This window comes from Saccopteryx leptura, chromosome 3 (assembly GCF_036850995.1).
Source record: "Saccopteryx leptura isolate mSacLep1 chromosome 3, mSacLep1_pri_phased_curated, whole genome shotgun sequence".
NCBI lineage: Eukaryota > Metazoa > Chordata > Mammalia > Chiroptera > Emballonuridae > Saccopteryx > Saccopteryx leptura.
In genome coordinates, this window is record NC_089505.1 from 368,120,416 (window position 1) to 368,142,048 (window position 21,633).

At 44.4% G+C, this 21,633-nt stretch overlaps 1 long non-coding RNA gene across 5 annotated transcripts; it reads left to right on the top strand.

Annotated features, from left to right (window-relative positions):
• The first annotated feature begins 9,729 nt into the window (after positions 1-9,729).
• Positions 9,730-20,522, top strand: LOC136398093 (uncharacterized). Of its 5 annotated transcripts, none has more exons than XR_010749993.1 (8): positions 9,730-10,069; positions 10,184-10,260; positions 11,227-11,334; positions 12,309-12,391; positions 13,970-14,147; positions 14,268-14,331; positions 18,854-18,949; positions 20,289-20,522. It is a non-coding gene; the product is annotated as an uncharacterized lncRNA (long non-coding RNA). The 5 variants fall into 5 exon arrangements; XR_010749994.1 differs by having other exon boundaries at positions 11,230-11,334; XR_010749995.1 differs by lacking the exon at positions 10,184-10,260.
• The last annotated feature ends 1,111 nt before the right edge of the window (positions 20,523-21,633 follow it).

The window sequence follows — 21,633 nt, forward strand, 5'->3', positions numbered from 1 at the left end:
CACACACACACACATACACGGGCTAAGGAGAGAGTCAGCACACACACACACACACACACATACACGGTGCTAAGGAGAGAGTCAGCAGACACACACACACACACACACACATGGGCTAAGGAGAGAGTCAAGCAGAGAGAGACACACACACACACGGCTAAGGAGAGAGTCAAGCAGACACACACACACACACACACACGGGCTAAGGAGAGAGTCAGCAGACACACACACACACACACGGGCTAAGGAGAGAGTCAGCAGACACACACACACACACACACACGGGCTAAGGAGAGAGTCAGCAGACACACACACACACACACACACGGGCTAAGGAGAGAGTCAGCAGACACACACACACACACACACACGGGCTAAGGAGAGAGTCAACAGACACACACACACACACGGGCTAAGGAGAGAGTCAGCAGACACACACACACACACACACACGGGCTAAGGAGAGAGTCAGCAGACACACACACACACACACACGGGCTAAGGAGAGAGTCAGCAGACACACACACACACACACACGATGCTAAGGAGAGAGTCAAGCAGAGAGACACACACACACGGTGCTAAGGAGAGAGTCAGCAGACACACACACACACACACGGTGCTAAGGAGAGAGTCAAGCAGACACACACACACACACATGGGCTAAGGAGAGAGTCAGCAGACACACACACACACACACATGGGCTAAGGAGAGAGTCAGCAGACACACACACACACACACATGGGCTAAGGAGAGAGCAGACACACACACACACACACGGGCTAAGGAGAGAGTCAGCAGACACACACACACACACACATGGGCTAAGGAGAGAGCAGACACACACACACACACACACGGTGCTAAGGAGAGAGTCAGCAGACACACACACACACATGGGCTAAGGAGAGAGTCAGCAGACACACACACACACACACACGGGCTAAGGAGAGAGTCAGCAGACACACACACACACACATGGTGCTAAGGAGAGAGTCAGCAGACACACACACACACACACACGGGCTAAGGAGAGAGTCAGCAGACACACACACACACACACACATGGGCTAAGGAGAGAGTCAGCAGACACACACACACACACACGGGCTAAGGAGAGAGTCAGCAGACACACACACACACACATGGGCTAAGGAGAGAGTCAGCAGACACACACACACACGGGCTAAGGAGAGAGTCAGCAGACACACACACACACACACACGGGCTAAGGAGAGAGCAGACACACACACACGGTGCTAAGGAGAGAGTCAGCAGACACACACACACACACACACGATGCTAAGGAGAGAGTCAAGCAGACACACACACACACACATGGGCTAAGGAGAGAGTCAGCAGACACACACACACACACACACATGGGCTAAGGAGAGAGCAGACACACACACACACACACACACACCCCGCCTTTTATAGGTAGAGTGGTCAGGAAATGCTTCCTTAAAGAAAAAGAAATTAAACAGAAAGCCTAAGAATGGCAAGCCCTGTGCCAGAAGAGCTCCCGGCATCTGGCAGCTGCTTAATAAATATTTGGTGAATGAATGTGTTCATGTAGGCAGGTATCTGGATATTAACAGACAGAGGGAGCAAAGGGGTCAGACATTATATTCAATAAAACTTGGGAGACCTGCTTCAGGAGGAAGCTGAAGCATACCGATTAGCTTAATTTGCTAGGGGGCTATATCACATGCACAGGCTCCTCTGCGCGTTCCAAGAGTCCACTGTGCCCCCGGGACTCCGTCCCCGAGCCAGTTGGGAGGAGTCTCCAAAGGCACTGCCCGTCCTGGTAAAGAGGGTCATGGGGAGCAAAGGGGACAGTCTTCTACTGGGCATGTGCACAGCAGAAATCAGACCATGCAGAAGAACTTTTGGACATGCGCATATGAAGCCAAGATGGCAGCCACACAGGCCTGTCAGTTTAGACTAGAAGAAGGATCTGATTGGTTAGTGGGAGGAACCAACGCAAGTCAGTGAGATTTTAAAGAAATTGATTGGTTGGCTTAAGGAAAATATAAACACAGGCTTAGGAAAGTGCTCTCTGTCTCTCTGTCTCATCTCTCTCTCTGTCTCTGTCTCTGTCTCTGTCTCTCTCTGTCTCTCTCTGTCTCTCTCTCTGTCTCTCTCTCTCTCTCTCTCTCTCTCTCTCCCTCCATCCCTCTCTCCTGATGGGGAACAAGCTTGCCCTGCTCATTCACTCACACGTTTTCCAAGCAGCAGCCATGCTGCATGCCTGGCAGCTGGGCAGCCTCCCAAGCACAGGCTCTGAGCATCGCCTGCACTGGCCTGACTTTGATACGGGCTAAATCAGGGCACAGGCTGTCTGGACTTTGGTCTTTATGCTGGGCTTGGTGAAGACAAGACTGGGCTTTGTCCCCTGGTGGGACAGACGGAGATGAGACTCTGGGAACCTATGGGCAGCCCCCTAGTTCAACCCTGAATAAATCTCACTGCAAAAGCCTAATCTTCTCCATATGTGGGCCTTGTAAAATGCTTTCTCTGCAACCCCGTAAGAGAACTCTGTCTCCATCGGTAACGAACGGCTACATTAGCATGAATATTAGGGAGAAGAACATGGAAGGAGAGGGACTCCATGCGCCCAGACTGTTGTACTGCACTGAGGTTTCCTAATGCATTCTCCTTTCTCGTTTGACATCTCTCATAATAATGTACTAATGATAATAACGACCATCGTGTGCATGGCTGTCATCATCGACACTGTGGGGCAGGCATTTATTACTCCCCCTATATCGATATTTCGAGGGACTCTCACAAAGTCATAGAAGAACAATGTGCATGAGACAGGTGTTCCTTTTACCCACGTAAGAAAAACTGCAGCGCAAAGTCGAACTAATTTAGCCAAAGCTACAAAGCTATGGGACAGGACTCGGGGGTGAACGTAGGCTTGTTTTCCTGCAAATCCTGTCTACATCGAGTGCTCTCGTGTGATGGAATGGGGTCAGCTGCTTCTCTCAGTTGACATCCCCTGGGACGTAACAGATGTGAGTAGTCTGTCCACCCCCATCAAGGCTGGGAAAAGAATTCTGAGAAAAGGCAGTGAGGAGGGTAAGTCAGAGGCTCAATATGCCAGCCACATTCACCTGGATTGCAATGCAGGTCCAGCCAGCTGCTAATATTTAACCTTGGGCAAATAACTTAACCCAAGTGGCTTGGGTTTCAACAACTGCACCATGGAGATTATTTTTGTGTGTGTATGTGACAAGACAGAGAGAGACAGAGAGAGGGACAGATAGGGACAGACAGACAGGAAGGGACAGAGATGAGAAGCATCAATTCTTTGTTGTGGCTCCTTAGTTGTTCATTGATTGTTTTCTCAGATGTGCCTTGACCAGGGGGCTACAGCAGACTGAGTAACCCCTTGGGCTCAAGCTGATGAGCCTGTGCTCAAGCTGGCAACTTTGGGGTTTTGAACTTGGGTCCTCCGCGTCCCAGTCCAACGCTCTCTCCACTGCACCACCTCCTGGTCAGGAAGATTCTTATGAGGATGAAATGATATAATGTAACTGAAATACTGAGCACTGTGCTGGACAGACAGGGAGTGTTTATAATGTAGGTATAAAGTTAACACCGAGCAAGGAATAACAGCTTGTATGAGCAGAAGGGGCCCGGGTGGCTTCTTAGAAGCGGTGACAGGTGAGCTGGGAACTGAAGGACAAATGGAAGTCTGCGAGGTAAAGAGGAGGGGGAAATACTCCAGACACAGGGCACGCTGTGCACAGAGACGGGAGGCAAACTCATTTTCTGGAAATTTTCTCAGTATTCAATTTTCCTACCTTCCCTTATAGCAACGTGGGGGCGTCAGAATGCAGTGTTGCTGCTTACAGAAACCCTGCTGCTATTCTTAGAACACTTCGCGATGATCTAATCTAGATTATAGTGTTGATGATTTTAAATGCTAATCATTGTATTCTTTCTCTTCTAGTACTTCGGAGTTGCGGCTGGGCCCAGAACTCTCAGTGCGAAGGGAAAGCCCAGAAGCTGAGATGGGGCGGTATTTCAGGGGAGAAACACACGCGGAAGCATTAAAAACGGCCTATGCAGAACACCAGTGCTTTGCTCTCCCCAGCTCCACCCAGCAGCCTTGAGGAATTAGAGGGGGTCTTCGTTAGCATTCTCTTCCTCTGTTTCACCAGCACCATTGGGTGGGAATCAAATTGAAATCTTGCCAGCGATTAGCTCTGTTGGAATCAGTCAATGCTTTCGTTTGGGTGGAATTATTAAAGAGAAAAGAGTATCACTTGATGACAGCCTACTGGGGACCATCACACTGCTTAATCCTCCCAATTATGTAACAGTCACTGTTGTCCCCATTTGGAGAGAGAGAGAGAGAGAGAGAGAGAGAGAGAGAGAGAGAGAAAGAAAGCATCAGGAAGTGAAACTGCTTCCCTGAGGCCATACAGCTCCGAGGTTCCCCTGCCCAACACTCTCCTCACACACTAAAGCCCAATTTAGAAACATGTCACCATCCACTGGCTTAGACTAGGTCATTCAATACATGTCCTTGATTTCTCCATAAATTCTATGGAACCTACACCTGGACAGATGCTTTGACAGATATGGACAATAGAAGCTCACTCATTGACTTGTGTGTGTGTGTGCGTGCTTGTGTGTGTGTGTACATTACATCACCAAGCATACAAGATCTGGAGTAGCACGCATTGAAAATCACATGAAGTTTTGAAAATAATAACATTAAAGACTATCAAGGGTAAACTCTATTAATTCAATAACGGTAACAGGGGAGAATACATCCATTACTCCAAATCCCACAACAGGGAAAACAACAGAAAAGACTGAACTTTATTTTGGAGCGTTGCAGTATTCAAAGTAAAGACACAAGCAGATTGCATCCTACCACTCATTACTTAATAAAACTCGAGCATCAGTTTGCCAGGAAAGATAAATGTGCTCGGAGGTCCTACTTTACAATATTTAGTGTGGCTTTGTACCAGAATATCACAGAATCAATCCATCATGGGCTGTTGGGGGAGCAGGGACTCCCAGGATTCACGAGTCACAGGCATTGCCTCTGATTGCATCATCAGAGCCTCTGGAGTGGGCCACCCGACGGGAGGAAGGGCTGCTATCCTCAAGCTCCGTCTGAAGGCCAAATACATCTCTCCCCATTTGTTTCTAAGACTCCAATTCATCCTCTGGTCACTTGTCGCCGTGCCATGTCCCTTTAAGACCGCTTCACCTTCTAGCCCAGCCTCCTAATTAGCATGCATTTGATAGCCTCAGCATGTCTGCCATGTGGCTTACACGAACCTTTTCACCCACATTTCCCGTTTCTCCCCCACTTCTTCTCATCATGAGCCCCAGATGGCTGCCTACCCACCACATTCGACTTGTGTATACTGGGGGCCAAAAGAGAGAGCTCACCCCCCTCCAAAGTGAGCTTCTGGTGATCGCATGGGACTGGAGCCCACCTGCTTATAGCCCTGGCGGTCCCACTGGCTTGTGTACACACTTCACAGTACAGGGTTGAACCCTATGCTGTTTGCTTGCTTGCTTTGCCATTTACCAGGAATGCCACAGACAACTGTGATGTTGGTGGAGGTGAGCAGTGAGTAGGTGAATGTGAGTGTGAGGGGAGACAAGAGGTCGCATTCCACCGGAGAGAAGGAGGTTCCATGGGATCTCTAAGGGTAAAGTCCAACGTGTTCACACAGCCTGAACACCCTAACACCCTATCATGGTTTAGCCACTTTCTGTCTTCATAGCCCTATGTTTGATGACTTTCCTGTTGGGTCTTTTTGCTCAGCCACTGTGACTCTCTGTCATTTCCTTCGTGATGGCATGCATCCTGCTGCCCCAGGGCCTTTGCTTGTGCTGTTGCTGCTGTGAGTGCTCAGTGAGCTTCACCTGTTTATCCAGGTACCTTAGCCTTCAAGAGTCACCTCAATCATCATGTCTTTATGGCTCTTATGCTAACCCAGACAGGTGCCTCTTCCCTTTATGTTTTAGCAATCAATGACCTTCTTTACAACATTTATTATAAGTTATAATTGTATATATTTTTGAACAATTATTCGATTGCTGCTTTCCCCAGTAGACTCTATACTTCAGGAAACCAAGGTTTAGGTCTCATTTACACTCACATTTGATCCCCGGCACTTACAACAAACAAACAAACAAACAAACAAACAAAATTACATCTTTAAAATTTTAAAAAAAAAAGAATAAGTGAACTCTGTCATCAAAGGGGACAGTCAGGGGCTATTAAGGGCCCTAACACCCTATCATGGCAAACTGACCCATACGGCCACCCCCAGAAAGAGCCCATCTCCTAAGTAAGTCACAAGAATTTAAATCACATTCTGGAGTTTCTGCTTCATTTAAATCAAGGAAGATTCCTCTCTCATCCTCTGTGAAACCTCTTAGAATTTTGTCATGACGATTCAATATCACCATGCCTGCCACACAACGGGCATTCCATGAACACCTGTTGAGTGTAAGGGTAAATGAATGCTTGGAAGTCTGTTAAAAATATCCACAATATGATTAAAAGATGGAGGTCAGGGATACATAATGAAATGTTAGAAGAAGGGAGTGAGGAAATGGAATGGAGAAGAAAGATTTCACTGACAGAGAAAAAAAGGAATCATTTCTTCTTATTCTATCATTCAGGACTACAAGGCTCTCGTGGCAGATTTCAGAATTAAGGGTATCCTCAAGGAGTGTAAGAGATATACTGTATTAGTGAGTGTTTGCCACCCTTGAAATCCCCATTGGCAGAAAAAAAAATTCCAGACTTGTTCTTTACAATCTCATTTGTAACCCCAGCACAGTCTGGGGAATCTGTGTTCACAACGGACTTTCACCCACGGTTATTAGGATGACCGGCCACGTCGGGAGACACCTGTTTGGAAAGGAACTTCTCCAGAACAGGACGCACTGCGGCAGCCGTGCAGAGGAAGTGGGCAGTTGCGTGGAGTCCCTTGGTGTCCATGTGGGGAGACCGACTTACTGTTCACGAGACCACCACATGTAAGGCAGACCCTTTGGGTATCTGCACCCCAGACCACACCCCCCACTTCCTAAATGTTTACTGTCCATCCGATCACATAATGATACAGAATACTAACTCCCTAGACCAGTGGTTCTCAAAGTGTGCGCCAGGGCACACTGGTGCGCCCTAGAAGATTTCCAGGTGTGCCCTATGGTATTCCAGAGAAATATGTGCCTGTTAGGAACCAAAAAACCAACAGGTTTTATGGAGTTTAGATTTTTGGGGACAGAGGTGTGGGGAATTGGCTGTAAGCTGACAGTCTGCCCAACCCCCCACCTCACTTGCCTGATTAGGTTGCAAAAGGCTGTTAAGCTGTGGTGCTGGATTGTTTACACTACCCCTCCCCATGTTCCCCGGAAAGACTGGAGGCAAGTTTCTTCTATCCTTTGTTTGGTGTAAAGTTAAGATAATATGTATGGTGGGGGTTTTACACAATTAAGAGTAAAATGAGAGGAATTCTTTAATATATTGATGAGGAAATGAGAGTTTGCCTTTCAAATATATGCCCAAACATTGAAGAAATCACTAGGACACATCAGGCTCATGTTTCTCATAAACATAAGAATGAAAAAACTTAACACATTCATGCGGGGACCTGCCGAATTTACTAAATCTTACTAAGAATGTATCTATATATATAAAAAGATAACTTTTTTGTTGCTTTTTTATTTTTTAACCCCTCTTTTTTATGAATTCTAAAAAGCATAACTCAAAAAATGTAACATAACAATGTTTTTTAATGTCAGAATAAATTTAACTTTGTCGTATTTATTTTGTTTAATTACCATAAAAGCATGCTTGGACTTTAAATTTTTTCTTTAATATTTGACTTAATTATTATAATATATTTCTCAGAAATTTGTATATATTTGAAATAGTTTGAGAACCACTGCCCTAGACAGTGGCATAGGTCCGATAGCTATTGCTCAGTGTTGTTTTAAATAGTCACTAAGTTAACCCACGGAACTCTCCCAGGACAATACCAGTGATCTATGACCACATATAGAGGCTCCGTGCCTAAAAGCCAAAAAAAAAAGGAGAAGGAGAGAGAAAAGGGTGAGAAATATGAGGTCGAGGGAGAGGACAAACATTTTCTCCTCCTCTTCATTCCAGCAAGCTCCGCAGAAAACTATTATTCAGATTAGGTGACAGCAAGGATAGTACAACCCAACTAGGTGTCCCTGAGTACTTTTAACTATACATTTATTTATACATTCCAGCAACACGGCGGGCCAGAGAGGACTATCGATTGCCTTCCCCTGAAATAGATGGTTTTGTTCAGTTCTGAACAAGTGAACAATTTTCCTGACACCCACCGCTTGTTTAATCGTTTTCGGAATAATCTATATTTCATTAAGATGATGACTTATCACACCCAAGCTTCGGCTGTCTTGCAGACTATCGATTTAAGGCAGATTAGCACTTGGGCAGCTTGGATGAATGGGTCCCAGCCGGCGATGCCGTGTCCTATGCGCCCCTCTCACAGGGCAAGCCTCTCTGGTCTCAGAACAGGTCTGCCGCGTCCTATGCGCACCTCCCACAGGGCAAGACTGGCCTCTCGGGTCTCGGAACAGGTTTGTGGATTCGTTTTCTCAACAAGATGCTTCCTTCCCTTCCACATCCTTCCATGGAAACAGTCACTGACTTGTTTTTTTACCATAATCCACATAAAACTTTTAGACACCCAGAGGGCACTACAATCAATATTCATAGTGTGACTTATTGGGAGCGGATATATTTCTCTAAACCCTCCTTGTGCATTCAGGGTGCAAAGTAGCTGGTACAGCCATCCATCTCCTGGACATGCTAAACGGGGCCGGAATGGGCTTGAAAGGTAGAACGGCTCACCTGCCTGGGAGGAGGGTGGTTCCGAGCCTTTATTAGCTCCTGGGATCAAACAGCTCTGCCTTCTGCCTGGCCCGCTCCGCCCCATGCCCTGGCTTGCCCATCTGACCTCATCTGCCCCTTCTCAGAACATGTGCCTCTTGTTCTGTTGGGAATCACAGTTCTTTTTTTATGGGTGAATTGTCATAAAAATCAGGGAGGACGCTGATTAGAATTGCAAAGTTCTTTTCTAGTCCCTAATTTTATTTATTTATTTATTTATTTTTATTTATTTATTTTTTTTTACCTCCAAGACTAATTTTTCCCAGCATGGATTCTTCTCTCTTCATTTCTTCAAATGTCTGTGAGTTGGTTGGCATACAGGTACCACATGCGACTCCCACGACTCTAGTATCGTTGTACCCGCAATGCTGTAGCTTGTGGGAACCTAGTCGCAGAGCCACACTAAGTAGTACCTTACGCAGTCTTGGGTCATGTCGCAGACGTGAAATTTGAACAAGGTCTTAAGCTAGGCTTAAGACCTTGTTCAAATTTATTAGGGAAATCTTCAGTAAGAAGATGAGTGTTCTGAACGAATACATACTTAAATATTTATACACCTCCGACGGCACAGTTATTAGGCACTGTAATTCGTTTAGTGTGGTTAGAGCATGGGGCTGTCGGAGCCCAGGGAAGGCTACCCCAAAATATTAACAACAGCAAACGGACTATTTCAAATTAAAATCTTTTAAGCAGCAGGAGTAGGAGGAGCTCTTTGACCCCGCCTCCAGCTGGGCGGAGCCCTCCTGCTGAGAGAGGACTGTGGAGCCATCAGACCGGGAGAGTCAGCCTTCTCCAGAGACAGACTCCCAGCTGAGAGGCCTGCCTCACCAAACCCTTGTCTGTGATACTAAGTTATTGCTCCACACCTGCAGTCTACTCCAGTCCTTCCTCCCTGCATGCTGCAAAATCGTAACAAAGTCTGGGATTTTTCTCCTGCCGTTTTGCCTTGCCCCACGTTTATCAGCCGCGCGAAAGAAGAACCTGAGAACGGCAGAAGCCCCACCCACCCTCCCTCCGTCAGAGCGTAAATGCCAGTGAGTAGAGACAGGTGTGCAAAAAGAAACTATGTTGCCTTTCATATCCCACAACCGTTTGCTCCGGGAATGAGTCAACCGTTCAACCAAACAGTAAGTCAATGGATCAACACTAACCTTTCCTCCTCACGGTTCCTCTCTCCTTCACAGACACAGCGCCTTCTGCTCTGTGTTTACTAATCAATGCCTCGGTTTTACTCTTCCCAGAGTATCTTCAAAGGAAGTAGCACAGCTGTCTTACTTAACCCCTCCCAAGCCTGCTGACCTTCAATGTACCGTAAGAGGTCCTCTCTTTTTTCTTTTAAGCTATTTGATTGCTTTTCTGTCCTTGAAGATAAGAACAATTAGGTCAGAACTATTACCACACTTACTTCCCACGCTTTGCACCTTGTATCAATATTTGGTAAGATGCACTGAGCCGGCATAGCACATCAGCGGGTCCTTTCAGTCTATCAATCCAAGAACCCATCTGTTTTAGCTGATGCTCTAACAACACAACTGTTAAAGCCAGATGGACGAGGTTAGTCCTAACACCCCAAAACAGCAGGATCCTAGAAGCTTCATATAAGGACTTTCTGTGCATCACCTACACTCTGAGATTCCGGCCCTGAGGCCGGTTAGCTGAAAAATATTACTAAGAAAATAACGTACCTAGCATTTCCCTTTCTTTTATGTCAATAATGTATGTGGGAGGAAGGTATCGACAAGGAAGTCCTATGATAGAAAACCTTCATTTGGATAAACTTTTTAAAATGGCATCTAACATAAGAACATCCTTAGGAATGCTGGAATCTTTCTGTTGGGTTGACATGTCCAGTTGTAATGTCAAAGGAGACTTTATGAGATGATGAGGGACCTTGGCAAATCCATGGCAAACTGCTTGTCATGTTAATGCAAAGAAATCCAATTTGGGGACACTGCCAGGAAGACCCAGCCTGGGTTCCTGGAAGACTGGCTGGTTCATCAGACATATATCAGATTGGTTCTCATGGGGGGGGGGGGGGAATGGGGAAAGAGAAGGAAAGTCACTAAACCTACACTCAGTTCCCATGTCACTGCCCCCTAAGATTCTTGCCATGACTTGGGTGTTTTATCTGACTGCTGTCATGGGTCTCGGGACACCTTCTGGCGTGCATCAGTGTTCTTACAATTTTGGTATTGTGCTTGGAATCTGGACTCCTTTCTGCTTGTTTTGTTGTCTTGCAATCTAATATTAGGTCTAGAGCCTGTTTCTAGAACTCACTGTACAGCAGATCATTGGCTATCCAGAGATAAATCCAGACACAGCAGGACCCTAACCCCGGATGTTCATTTCAGAGAAAATATGTTTTCAAGGAGTTAAATAAACTAAGAATCAAGTAAGAGAAACAGTCTACCAAATTGTTCAGACTTGAGCAGAGATGAATATCACAAATCCATCATCAGATACAATGTTGAACTTGACTACTTTAGCTAGAACAGGGATGTTTTAAACAAACCTCCTTTGCCAGGGAACCTCTGTGGTTTCAATGTTACAAATATGTAACTTTTAAACAACAGCCTTTGTAAATGTTTTCTCATAGACTATTTATTTCTCTGTTGGCTCACTTTCTTATTTTCCTGTATACCTAATATGTAACTAGTACTCCGAGTGGCCAGGCATCCTTCTAAATGCATCACAGATACGAAATTATTTAATTGATTAGAAATAAAACTTATGAGGAAGGTATACTATATGTCCATTTTACAGATGGAAAAACTCAACCACAGATAAAGTTATTTGTCCAAGATGAAACAGTTACTAAGTGGAGGCATCAGAATACTGGTTTCTAAGTTCTGACCCAGAACCACAGTAATCACTCAATAACTGGTAGAACTCATTAGTGTTATTATTAATATAATGATCACGCAGTATCTTATATGTTCCATTGTAAGACAGTTATACTTTTAAAAATAGTCTTAAAAGCTCTATCTTAGGGTCATTACAATGTATTTATATTCATTGTTAGGATGTAATTGATAGCATCTTATAGTATAGTATCCAAAAGCGTCTTCTTAGAGAAGTGGAATTTTCTAGAACCCCAGGAGAGAGGAGCAGAGAGGTAAGCTCCATCTCCAGAGACAGGTCTCGGGTTTCTGACCTCGTTTCAGCCACAGTCGCTCTCCTCCTTATCGGCTTTGTGATTGAGGCTTTTAATTGTCACCACATCAAAGTCTTCTAGTAATTTCAAAGCGCTTCTGAAAACCGCTATTTTAATCTCTTCTTTTCGAAGATTAATGTTATCAGACTTTTTCAGCGGTCCCTCTTGAGTGATGGTTTCCCAAACTTGCTTTGTCTATTAACCTTCCTCAGCCCTAAACCCAGCCTGTTCGCACGCTGCGGGAAACGGGGACTTCTCCATTCGTGTCAGACTGCAGGGGCTGCATGTTGAGGCGGTAAGGACTGGGAGAAGTTCTCAAAATTTAAAAATTCACCTAAAAATATTTCTTCATCTACTCCATTTTTTAGCATCATAGCTATAAATAAGGTCAGTGAAGAGACATTCTTAACTGTTCCGATAACATTGAGCACTGGACCAGGACCTTAGCATTCTTCTTGAGCTAACAATGCAAATTATACTTTCCAAATGAGCCTATTAGATCCACTCTACTGATAGCCAAGTCATGAGCAGTGAGAAACAAGACCATCAAAAAGATATGAAGGAAACAGGTCGTTAAAATTACCTGGGGCACAGAATTTGTGGGAGGGCTCTTGAGTCTTCTCAGGGACGAGCCATGATGTTTGGAACGTGTAATGGATTGAAACAAAGTCTGCACCAAATTTGAAACTCTGAGTGTGAGAGGCGAAGGAACAAAACAAACAAACAAACAAAACAACAAGCACACAAACAGAAAAGCTCTCATACTGATTTTATAATTACTGACCTAGTTATCACTTCCAGTGCTATTTATTCATGGATATGAAGCCCTGGTCGGCAAACTGTGGCTTCTGAGCCACATGCAGCTCTTTGGCCTCTTGAGTGTGGCTCTTCCACAAAGTACACGTGTGGGCACTACCTCGATAAGGAATGTACCTACCTATATAGTTTAAGTTAAAAAAATTTGGCTCTCAGAAGAAATTTCAATTGTTGTACTGTTGATGTTTGGCTCTGTTGTCTGATGAGTTTGCCGACCACTGGCAGACCTCAAAACTACGCCTCACTTTAGCATTCAACCGTAGTGTCCCCTAACAGGTATATCAGGCGCCAACTGGTGTATCATAGCTTTCTTTCCAGCACTGAATGTGGAAAATCAAGACCTTCACAGATGGGTCAGGATGGCTGCCCTGCCTCACTCCTAACTCCCTAGGGATCCGTGGTGCTTCTCTGATAGGTAGCCAGGGTTCCATGCGCCCAGAAAGGCCCTTCCCATTGGCCAGCCTCCCTGAGGGCTAGAATAAGCCAATCCATCTGGGGTCTGCTCAGGTCCTTCCTGGGCATGCGTGTGGTTTTCCAGATAAACCTGGAAGAGCCCGGAGTTTTTCTCAAAACCCTTGTGGCCATCTCATCCGCTAAGCTCTCCTCCCCAGCTTCCTGGCTCCTGGTGGTGAAGGCAATGGCAGCTGGGGCAGGAGCCCGTGGACATGTCCACAGATGCCTTCCTGTTGACTTTAGCACCAGGATAGTTTCACGTTAGTCCGAGTCATGACAAGCCATTTGAGCCAGCCTGACAAGGATTCACCAGACAGGTCAGAGCCAACAGTGCATGAGGACTCTTTCTGAATGAGGCCCATCCCCCTCCCTAGAGCGCAGGAAGTGCAGGCTGTCTCTGACCTTGACTGCGGAAGATAGGGTAGGGTGAGTCAAAATGCCACAAAGCTCGCTGTTCTTACCAAGAATCAGCCTTGAAAAAAATAGAATGAACTAGAGGCTCCTTGGGTGGCCGCAAGCCTCTGATTCATTTCCAGAGTAACAAAAACGTTGGTTCTGACTGCATCACCCCCCCCCCCCTCAGCCATTTTATCATTGCTTTTAGGAAAGGGACGAATGTGGAGTTTTTACAACACCATCATCACTGGCACCTCGCTTTCATTTCTTGGCAAAGAAAACAGCCATAAAAGATGAGAAAGACCCACAGTCCCGCCGCCTGCTGGATCCACAATTATCTGCTTCCTGTTTCTGAGGCCACGGCTGACCCTGGGAAACCTCTCTCTGTAAGGAACCAGGTTGCTCCGACACTCTCCACCCTTGTTTTAATTAAAGATTTTTATTATATTGTTTTTAAAGGTCTGGCATAATTTCCTCCTTATAATAATAACACAAACTCATTACAGAAAGTCTGCAAGATGCGCACATTTGGAAAGAACTGAGAATGACAGCACGGACCGATTATTCCCAGTAAGCACTGCTCTTTTCTAGACTTCTGTTTACACGCCCACCACGCCCACCACGCCCTCCCCGCCCAAGTGTGCACGCAGCTTGTTTTCATGTTACATACATGTAGGCTCACGGTGCATTTGAGTTCATGCTCATGCAAGATGCCGGGTCGCGGTCTGAGGCTTTTATTTTACTTTATTTCATTTGCATAGAGATGTCCAATTGCTCAAAGCATATTTGTTGAAAAGACTGTCCTTTCCCCACCGAACGGCCTGCGTGCCTTTGGTACGTTTCGGTGGACTACAGCTGGACGGTGTCATTACTAAGCACCAGGGGGTCCGTTTCTAATGTCTGTATTTTGTTTCATTGACCTCTGTTCCTACTCTTTCATCAATAGGACGTTGTCCTGAACACCACAGATTTGTAATAATTCTTGATATTGGGTCACGGGGGTCCTAAAATTTTGCCAAATCAATTTGCCAATATCTCGTTGAGGACTTTTTTTTGTTTGCATTTGTGAGCAACCTTGGTCTTTTAGTTCCTTTTCCTTGTAACATCTTTATCTGGATGCACTGGCCAGTTTTCAGATAATTATGGTCCCACGTGAATTAAGCAGTATTCCTTCTCTCCTCATATTCTGAAATAGATTGCAGTTAAGCTAATATTATTTCTTCCTTAAATATTTGACAAAATTCATTAGTGGAACCAGTTGGACTAGATGTTTTCTGTATTGCAAGATTTTTTAAAAGTCTGTTGTTCACTAAGGTGTTGTAACACACAATGAAAAACTGATGATTGATGCTTCTCATCTCTCTCCGTTCCTGTCTGTCCCCGTCTATCCCTCTCTCTGACTCACTCTCTGTCTCTGTAAAAAATAAAAAAAATTAAAAAAAATTAAAAAAAAAGTCTGTTGTTCAATTTAATAGACATAAGTAAATTTCGATTATGTCTTTCTCTTTGTGCAAGCTTCTCATCTCTCTCTGTTCCTGTCTGTCTGTCCCCGTCTATCCCTCTCTCTGACTCACTCTCTGTCTCTGTAAAAAATAAAAAAAATTAAAAAAAATTAAAAAAAAAATCTGTTGTTCAATTTAATAGACATAAGTAAATTTCGATTATGTCTTTCTCTTTGTGCAAGCTTTGGAAGTATCTGTCTTTCACGACATTCGTCCATTAAATCTAATTTATCAAATTTGTGGGCGCAGGGTTGTTCAAAGCATTCTCCTGTCCTATTTTCACTACTGTAATATGTTTCATGTTTTTATAATATTTTACCTGGACAATGTATCATAATAATTCACATCATGCCATCATTTTCCTTGCTTTCTCTTAGCCATCTAGGTAATGCTGAAGGGTGACAGAAACTGTTCCCCAAAAGATGATTGCTCTGAGCTAAAGGACCTTGAAAAACAGAAGCTACAGGAAGGGCGTTCTAATCTCCCCTTTCCTTCCTGGAGACAGGAGATAACCCTCTCTCACACATAAAGGTGTCCTCCCCACACCAGAAGGAAAGTGGCATTCCTGTCATTAAGAAGGAGAAACTGAGACCACGAGGATGCTCCCCAAACAGGCCTCGGTGAAACAATTCCTGTTGCCCCGTCACCTCCCCGCGTGGTTTAGTGACTTTTCTACAGTTATTTCTCTTTGTTCAAAAGAACATAAAAGCCTGGAGGTTTCATCCTTTGGGGGGAGGTCTTCATCTTCTTACTAGGGCTCCCGTGTCATGTAAAAGGTAGATACATTTGGATACATTTCTCCTTGTTACTCTGACATCAGTTCAATTCTCAGGCTCAGCCTAAGAAGCCTAAGAGAGGAGAGGTAAAATGCTGCTTCCCCTGCATGTGTGTTAGCATACACATTGTTTCAGGTGTCTATGTTTACTTCTTTGTGTTATGTGGGAAGAAACAAAGATAAACAATATGACAATTTACATGACTGTCTTATACATGCATGTTTTATTTTCTATCCCAACTTTTCTTACCAAACTCATATTAAGTGTCAGCATCCTATCAACAATTTTTCCTGGATGCATCGTTCTTTCAGTTACTTGGCATGTTTATTTGACATTTCATTACACCCTTATTAATAGCAAGCACCAACACATTTTAAAATTAGATTACCTCTAGGTTTTAATATGCACATTGTATAACTTTGACTCCTTTTGATTATGGGTAACTTTTGATTGTCTCTGCAAATAGTGCACCATTGAGTGCACAAGGAATTCATCAATTCTCTACCTGTCCACTTAGTAGACTTAATTTTGTGTCTATTTTTTACTCATTTATGTTAGATAGGTATGCAATATATTTTATACCCTCCCTTAAATATATAGTAGTAAATGATTTAGATTTTATTTGAAGACTTTGTAAAGGTATCTAAATTACAACATAAGAAAAATGTAAGTAAAAAGAATGTCATCAAATGAAATAGGGAGAGTTCAAGTGCTCTGTAAAACAGAGCTAAGTCAGTGCATTGTTATTAATATTTCTCTTCTGATAATCTTCATAAAATTAGCAGGAGTTTAAGGAATTTAGCAGTATTCTGCTATAATAAAAATATATATATATAAGCCAATAGCTTAGAGAGATTTAAGATACAGATCTAAAATCTTGGAAGAATAATAATTAAACTAGGGACTCTAATCATAAAAGGTCATTCACTAACTAATATTCGATTGGATAAAGAGCATTTGCAGTGGAATATAAAGGTAACTCCTACAAAGACATAGGAGTCTATATTTAATGCACAAGTCCCTAATTATTAGAAAGGAGAAACTGCGCTGAGAGTTAAAAATCATCGTTCTTAGAGTGACAGGCAGAACAGAGGTACTTGAAATGGATAATATAAATTTACTGAGCAGTAAGTTTTCATCAGTTGCCTAAGTTTCATCCTTCAGTTTTGAAAATCATTCTCAAATATGTAACATGCTCTCTCATCCAATAAATTTTCTCTAACAAACTTTGCTTTTAGATACGAGCTCTCCAATGAACAATCACTTATTGACCTTGTTCGTATGTCTCCCCACGTAGATCATTAACAAACCTGTAGTAGAATTCATACACATATGTGCAAGCTGATTAGTAATGTGCTCTGAGTAAGAAACTTGACATTGCTTCATATTAGAAAATTTAAAGCCAGGAGACGGGGTTTGCTGTTGTTGTTTGTATTTTTCCGAAGTGAGAAGTAGGGAAGCAGAGAAATAGACTCCCATAAGCACCCAACTGGGATCCATGCAGATGCTTGGCCCCTCTGTGGCATTGCTTCGTTGCAATTGGAGCCTTTCTAGCGCCTGAAGTGGAGGCCATGGAGCCATCCTCAGCGCTCGGATCAACTTTGCTCCAATGGAGTCTTGGCTGCTGAAGGGTAAGAGAGAGACAGAGAGGAAGGAGAGGGTGAGGGGTGGAGAAGCAGATGGGCGCTTCCCCTGTGTGCCCTGCCCGGGAATCGAACCGGGACATCCACACACCGGGCCAACACTCTACCGCTGAGCCAACCGACCAGAGCCAATCTGAAGAACTTTAACTAATAGTTACACCACCTCATTTTAACTTATCATGAGAACGCTATAAGAAACAGATCTTCCTTTTTCTCATTAGAAACACAGCTTAAAAGGTACAGCGCGTTTCATCTTCAAAGCCCTTTAGAAATGAAGACCAATATTGCTTGAGCACTATTTTAATCTGCGAAAGTGCACCCCAGAGAAGACCCTTTACTCTTGATTTATGTCAATTTTATTAGCTCCAGTTACAAGAACACACACACGACAAGCTTTCAAACTGGCCTTCCTAACCCTCATAACCTGTAAGTGCAATCTCAATTTATCTGTTGGTATAAACTCGCTAGCCACTCTTTTTTGAAAGTCCTTATTTAAAATGAGCTGCATGAAACTGCCAGAGATGAAATAGTGTTTTTTTCCTCTCCCTCCCTCCCTCCCTCCCTCCCTCCCTCTCTCCCTCCCTCTTCAGCTGACCCCAGGTTCTCTGAGAGCCCTGTGTACAGGGGTCTAGATTTTCCCATTGAAGAGACTGAACCATTTCCAGCCAGAGACCACATGTATCAGCCAAAGAGAACTATGAACTATTCCTAAGATAGTCCACCTAGACATTTTTACTGATCACTCTCTTATTTCATTCCGGTTCTCTCCTCCCACCAAAAAGATAACAGCGAACTAAAGTTGAACTAAGGCAATAATCCTTAGCAGAAGTCCTTCCCTACCTATAATCCCCCCCCCCCAGGTTCTCTCCCATGGGGCCGCTGAGATTTTAGGCGCTGATGTCACGTGATCTGTGTTCACGTCCTGGATCCTCCTCTCGCGGAGACGTGACGTCTGGTTGGCTCGCTCACCTCTCTGCACCCGCCTTTCCTTGTTCCCAGGGCTGACCGCTGACACTGCTTCTTGCTCTGTTGTGTTACTTCAACGAGATCTTACCCAGTAACTCGCCCTTGAGTGCCTTCCAGCAATGTCAGGTATTAATAATTATTAGAATTATTCCACTTCATTTTCTAAATATTATCTTCATCCTTGAAAACACCCGGAACTTAACAGCAACTCAGGAAACACAGAGAATAAACGAATGAAAGACGAAGGGGTAAAGGATGCATGCCCCCCGTGCTTACAGCCCGACCAGGACGCATCGACATGGTAAGTCTGCCGAGTGCCGTTGGGAACAGTCGCGCCCTTGTTCCCGACCCCTTCCCTTCCCGACGCCCTTTCCCACACGTGCCCTGCGCTTGGCCCGGGGGGCCTTTCCGTCGTGATCCTAACCTGGGGTCTCCATCTGGGATGTGTCTCCCCTCCTCTACCTGGCGAACGGCTCTTCCTCCTTTCCGAGTTAGCTCTGTCGCGGCCCCACTGGTCCTGACTTTCCCTGGGGGCAGGGGGGTTCTCCTCCTCGCTGCCCTGAGAGCTTGCTGTCCGTGTTTCTGTCCTATCGGTAGGGCTACAGACAGTCTTGGTGTTAGACCATTCTCAGAACAAGCGCTGTAGAGGGATGCCAGTCTCCCCGCTCCGCACACGCAGCACAGCACGTGAAACCAGGTCTTCCTGGCACCAAAATCTATTCTCTCTCAACTGTAGCACATCTAACCTCCCTCCCTCCCTCCAGGCCTCCCTCCCTCCCTCTGTCCCTCCTTCTCTTCTTCCCTCCCTCTTTCCATCCCTTCCTTCCTTCTGAGCCTCACTGTATTAGGCACTGATCTAACTAGATCTATTCAGCTCTCAATCATTCTATAAGCCAGTTGTTGTCATTACCATCTCTTGGTAGATTTCTAGGAACAAATGAATACTTTGGGGAAGCGGTGGGACAGATAAGAAATTAAAATGTCTAACTCTGGCCCTGGCAGGTTGGCTCGGCGGTAGAACATTGGCCCGGCATGTGGATGTCCTGGGTTCGATTCCCTGTCAGGGCACACAAGAGAAGTGACTGTCGCTTCTCCATCCTTCCTCCTCTCTCTCCTCTCTCCTAAAGCATGGCTTGACTGGCTCCAGTGGTCCCGGGTGCTCCCTGGCAGAGTATGGCTCCCCGGCCTCTGCCTCATGTGCTAAAAATAGTCGGTTGCTGAGCAATGAAGCAAGACCCCAGATGGGCAAATCATCACACCATAGGGGGCTTGCTGGGTGACTCCTGGTAGGGGCGCATCTGAGAGTTTGTCTCTCTGCCTCTCCTGCTCTCAATTAAAAAAATATATAATATTATGTATATATATATATACACACACACATATTATATATATATACATATACATATATATATGTATATAGTTTTGTCTTTACTTGTTTTTGGAGAAGTTATAACAAATCTGTCAGGTAATATTTTTCTTGAAAATAAACCAGACATTTAAAAATGTTCCTTTCAAATTCTTTGTTTAAAAATAAAAGCCAGCCTTCCTGTTTTGTCATATAACAATTAAGTTTCAAGTTCATGTGTGGTAAGGATCATTTAGCAGCTTTTTCATAGTCCCAATCTAAAGTATTCTGACAGGTACGTTGCTAACATCCACCTGCGCACATCTGGAGGCTGCCGGACTCTCTCAGGCTGTGTGAACCATGGGAAACTGCCTCACGCAATACCAAAATACCGGGAACGAGGCAAAGAGAAGCAAAGATGACAGGAAATGAAGACTGTAGTTCAGGGGTCGGGAACCTATGGCTCGCGAGCCGGATGTGGCTCTTTTGATGGCTGCATCTGGCTCGCAGACAAATCTTTAATAAAAAAAATAATAACGTTAAAAATATAAAACATTCTCATGTATTACAATCCATTCGTTTCCTACCGCTCATGTTCATGGTTGCAGGTGGCTGGAGCCAATCACAGCTGTCCTCCAGGACAACACCAAATGTTTATTGGATAATGCATAATGTACATGGGTCATTGTATGGCTCTCACGGAATTACATTTCAAAATATGTGGTGTTCATGGCTCTCTCAGCCAAAAAGTTTCTTGACCCCTGCTGTAGTTGGTGGCCTCTGTGTATCTGTTTACTATGAACCTGGCCAATAACTAAACGCACATCACAGGAGCTTTTGCGTACATGATACACATTTGTGTCCCAAAGTCACATGAAACATACTGTCAGCGGGCCCTGGTCATGTTAGTACCTCAGCGGCACCTGTGTGTCCGCCCTGCAAAACACTCTCTGACATTTGCAAAGCTGACTTCTTATGTGACTCTCAAAGTGTCCGTATTTGGACAGCACTGTATCACATCTCTGTTATAGAAATGAAAACAAAAGCAAAGTAGAAATTAACTGTCTACTATCTGCCCCCCCGAAGATAAGATCTGGATATGGCTAAAATCAGGTGAATTCTAAACTCTCGTCTCCGTCTTTCTCATTCAAAACCCCACAAATCCCACCAACTCCACAAACTCCCACCAACTTCACCTACATTAAAGAGAAAGTCACAGTACTGGATTGAATAATGCCACCCCCAAACTGTCTACCCGGAACCTCGGACTGTACTTTCCACAACACACCTGCATGCGATCCTAGGACCTCCTATGGCAACAACTGACCATGCTCTAGAGCAGTGGTGGTCAACCTGATCCCTACCGCCCCCTAGTGGGCGTTCCAGCTTTCATGGTGGGTGGTAGCGGTGCAACCAAAGTATAAATAAAAAGATTTAACTATAGTAAGTTGTTTTATAAAGATTTATTCTGCCAAACTTAGCAGAAATCTTGGTAAATAATTATTATTACATGCTTTAACTTGCTGTAACTCTGCTTTATAAATTTTATAAAATTACTTCCCTACTTTATAAATCACCATTACTGTGGAAACCAGTGGGCGGTTAGAAAATGTTACTACTAACAGAGATATAAAAGTGGG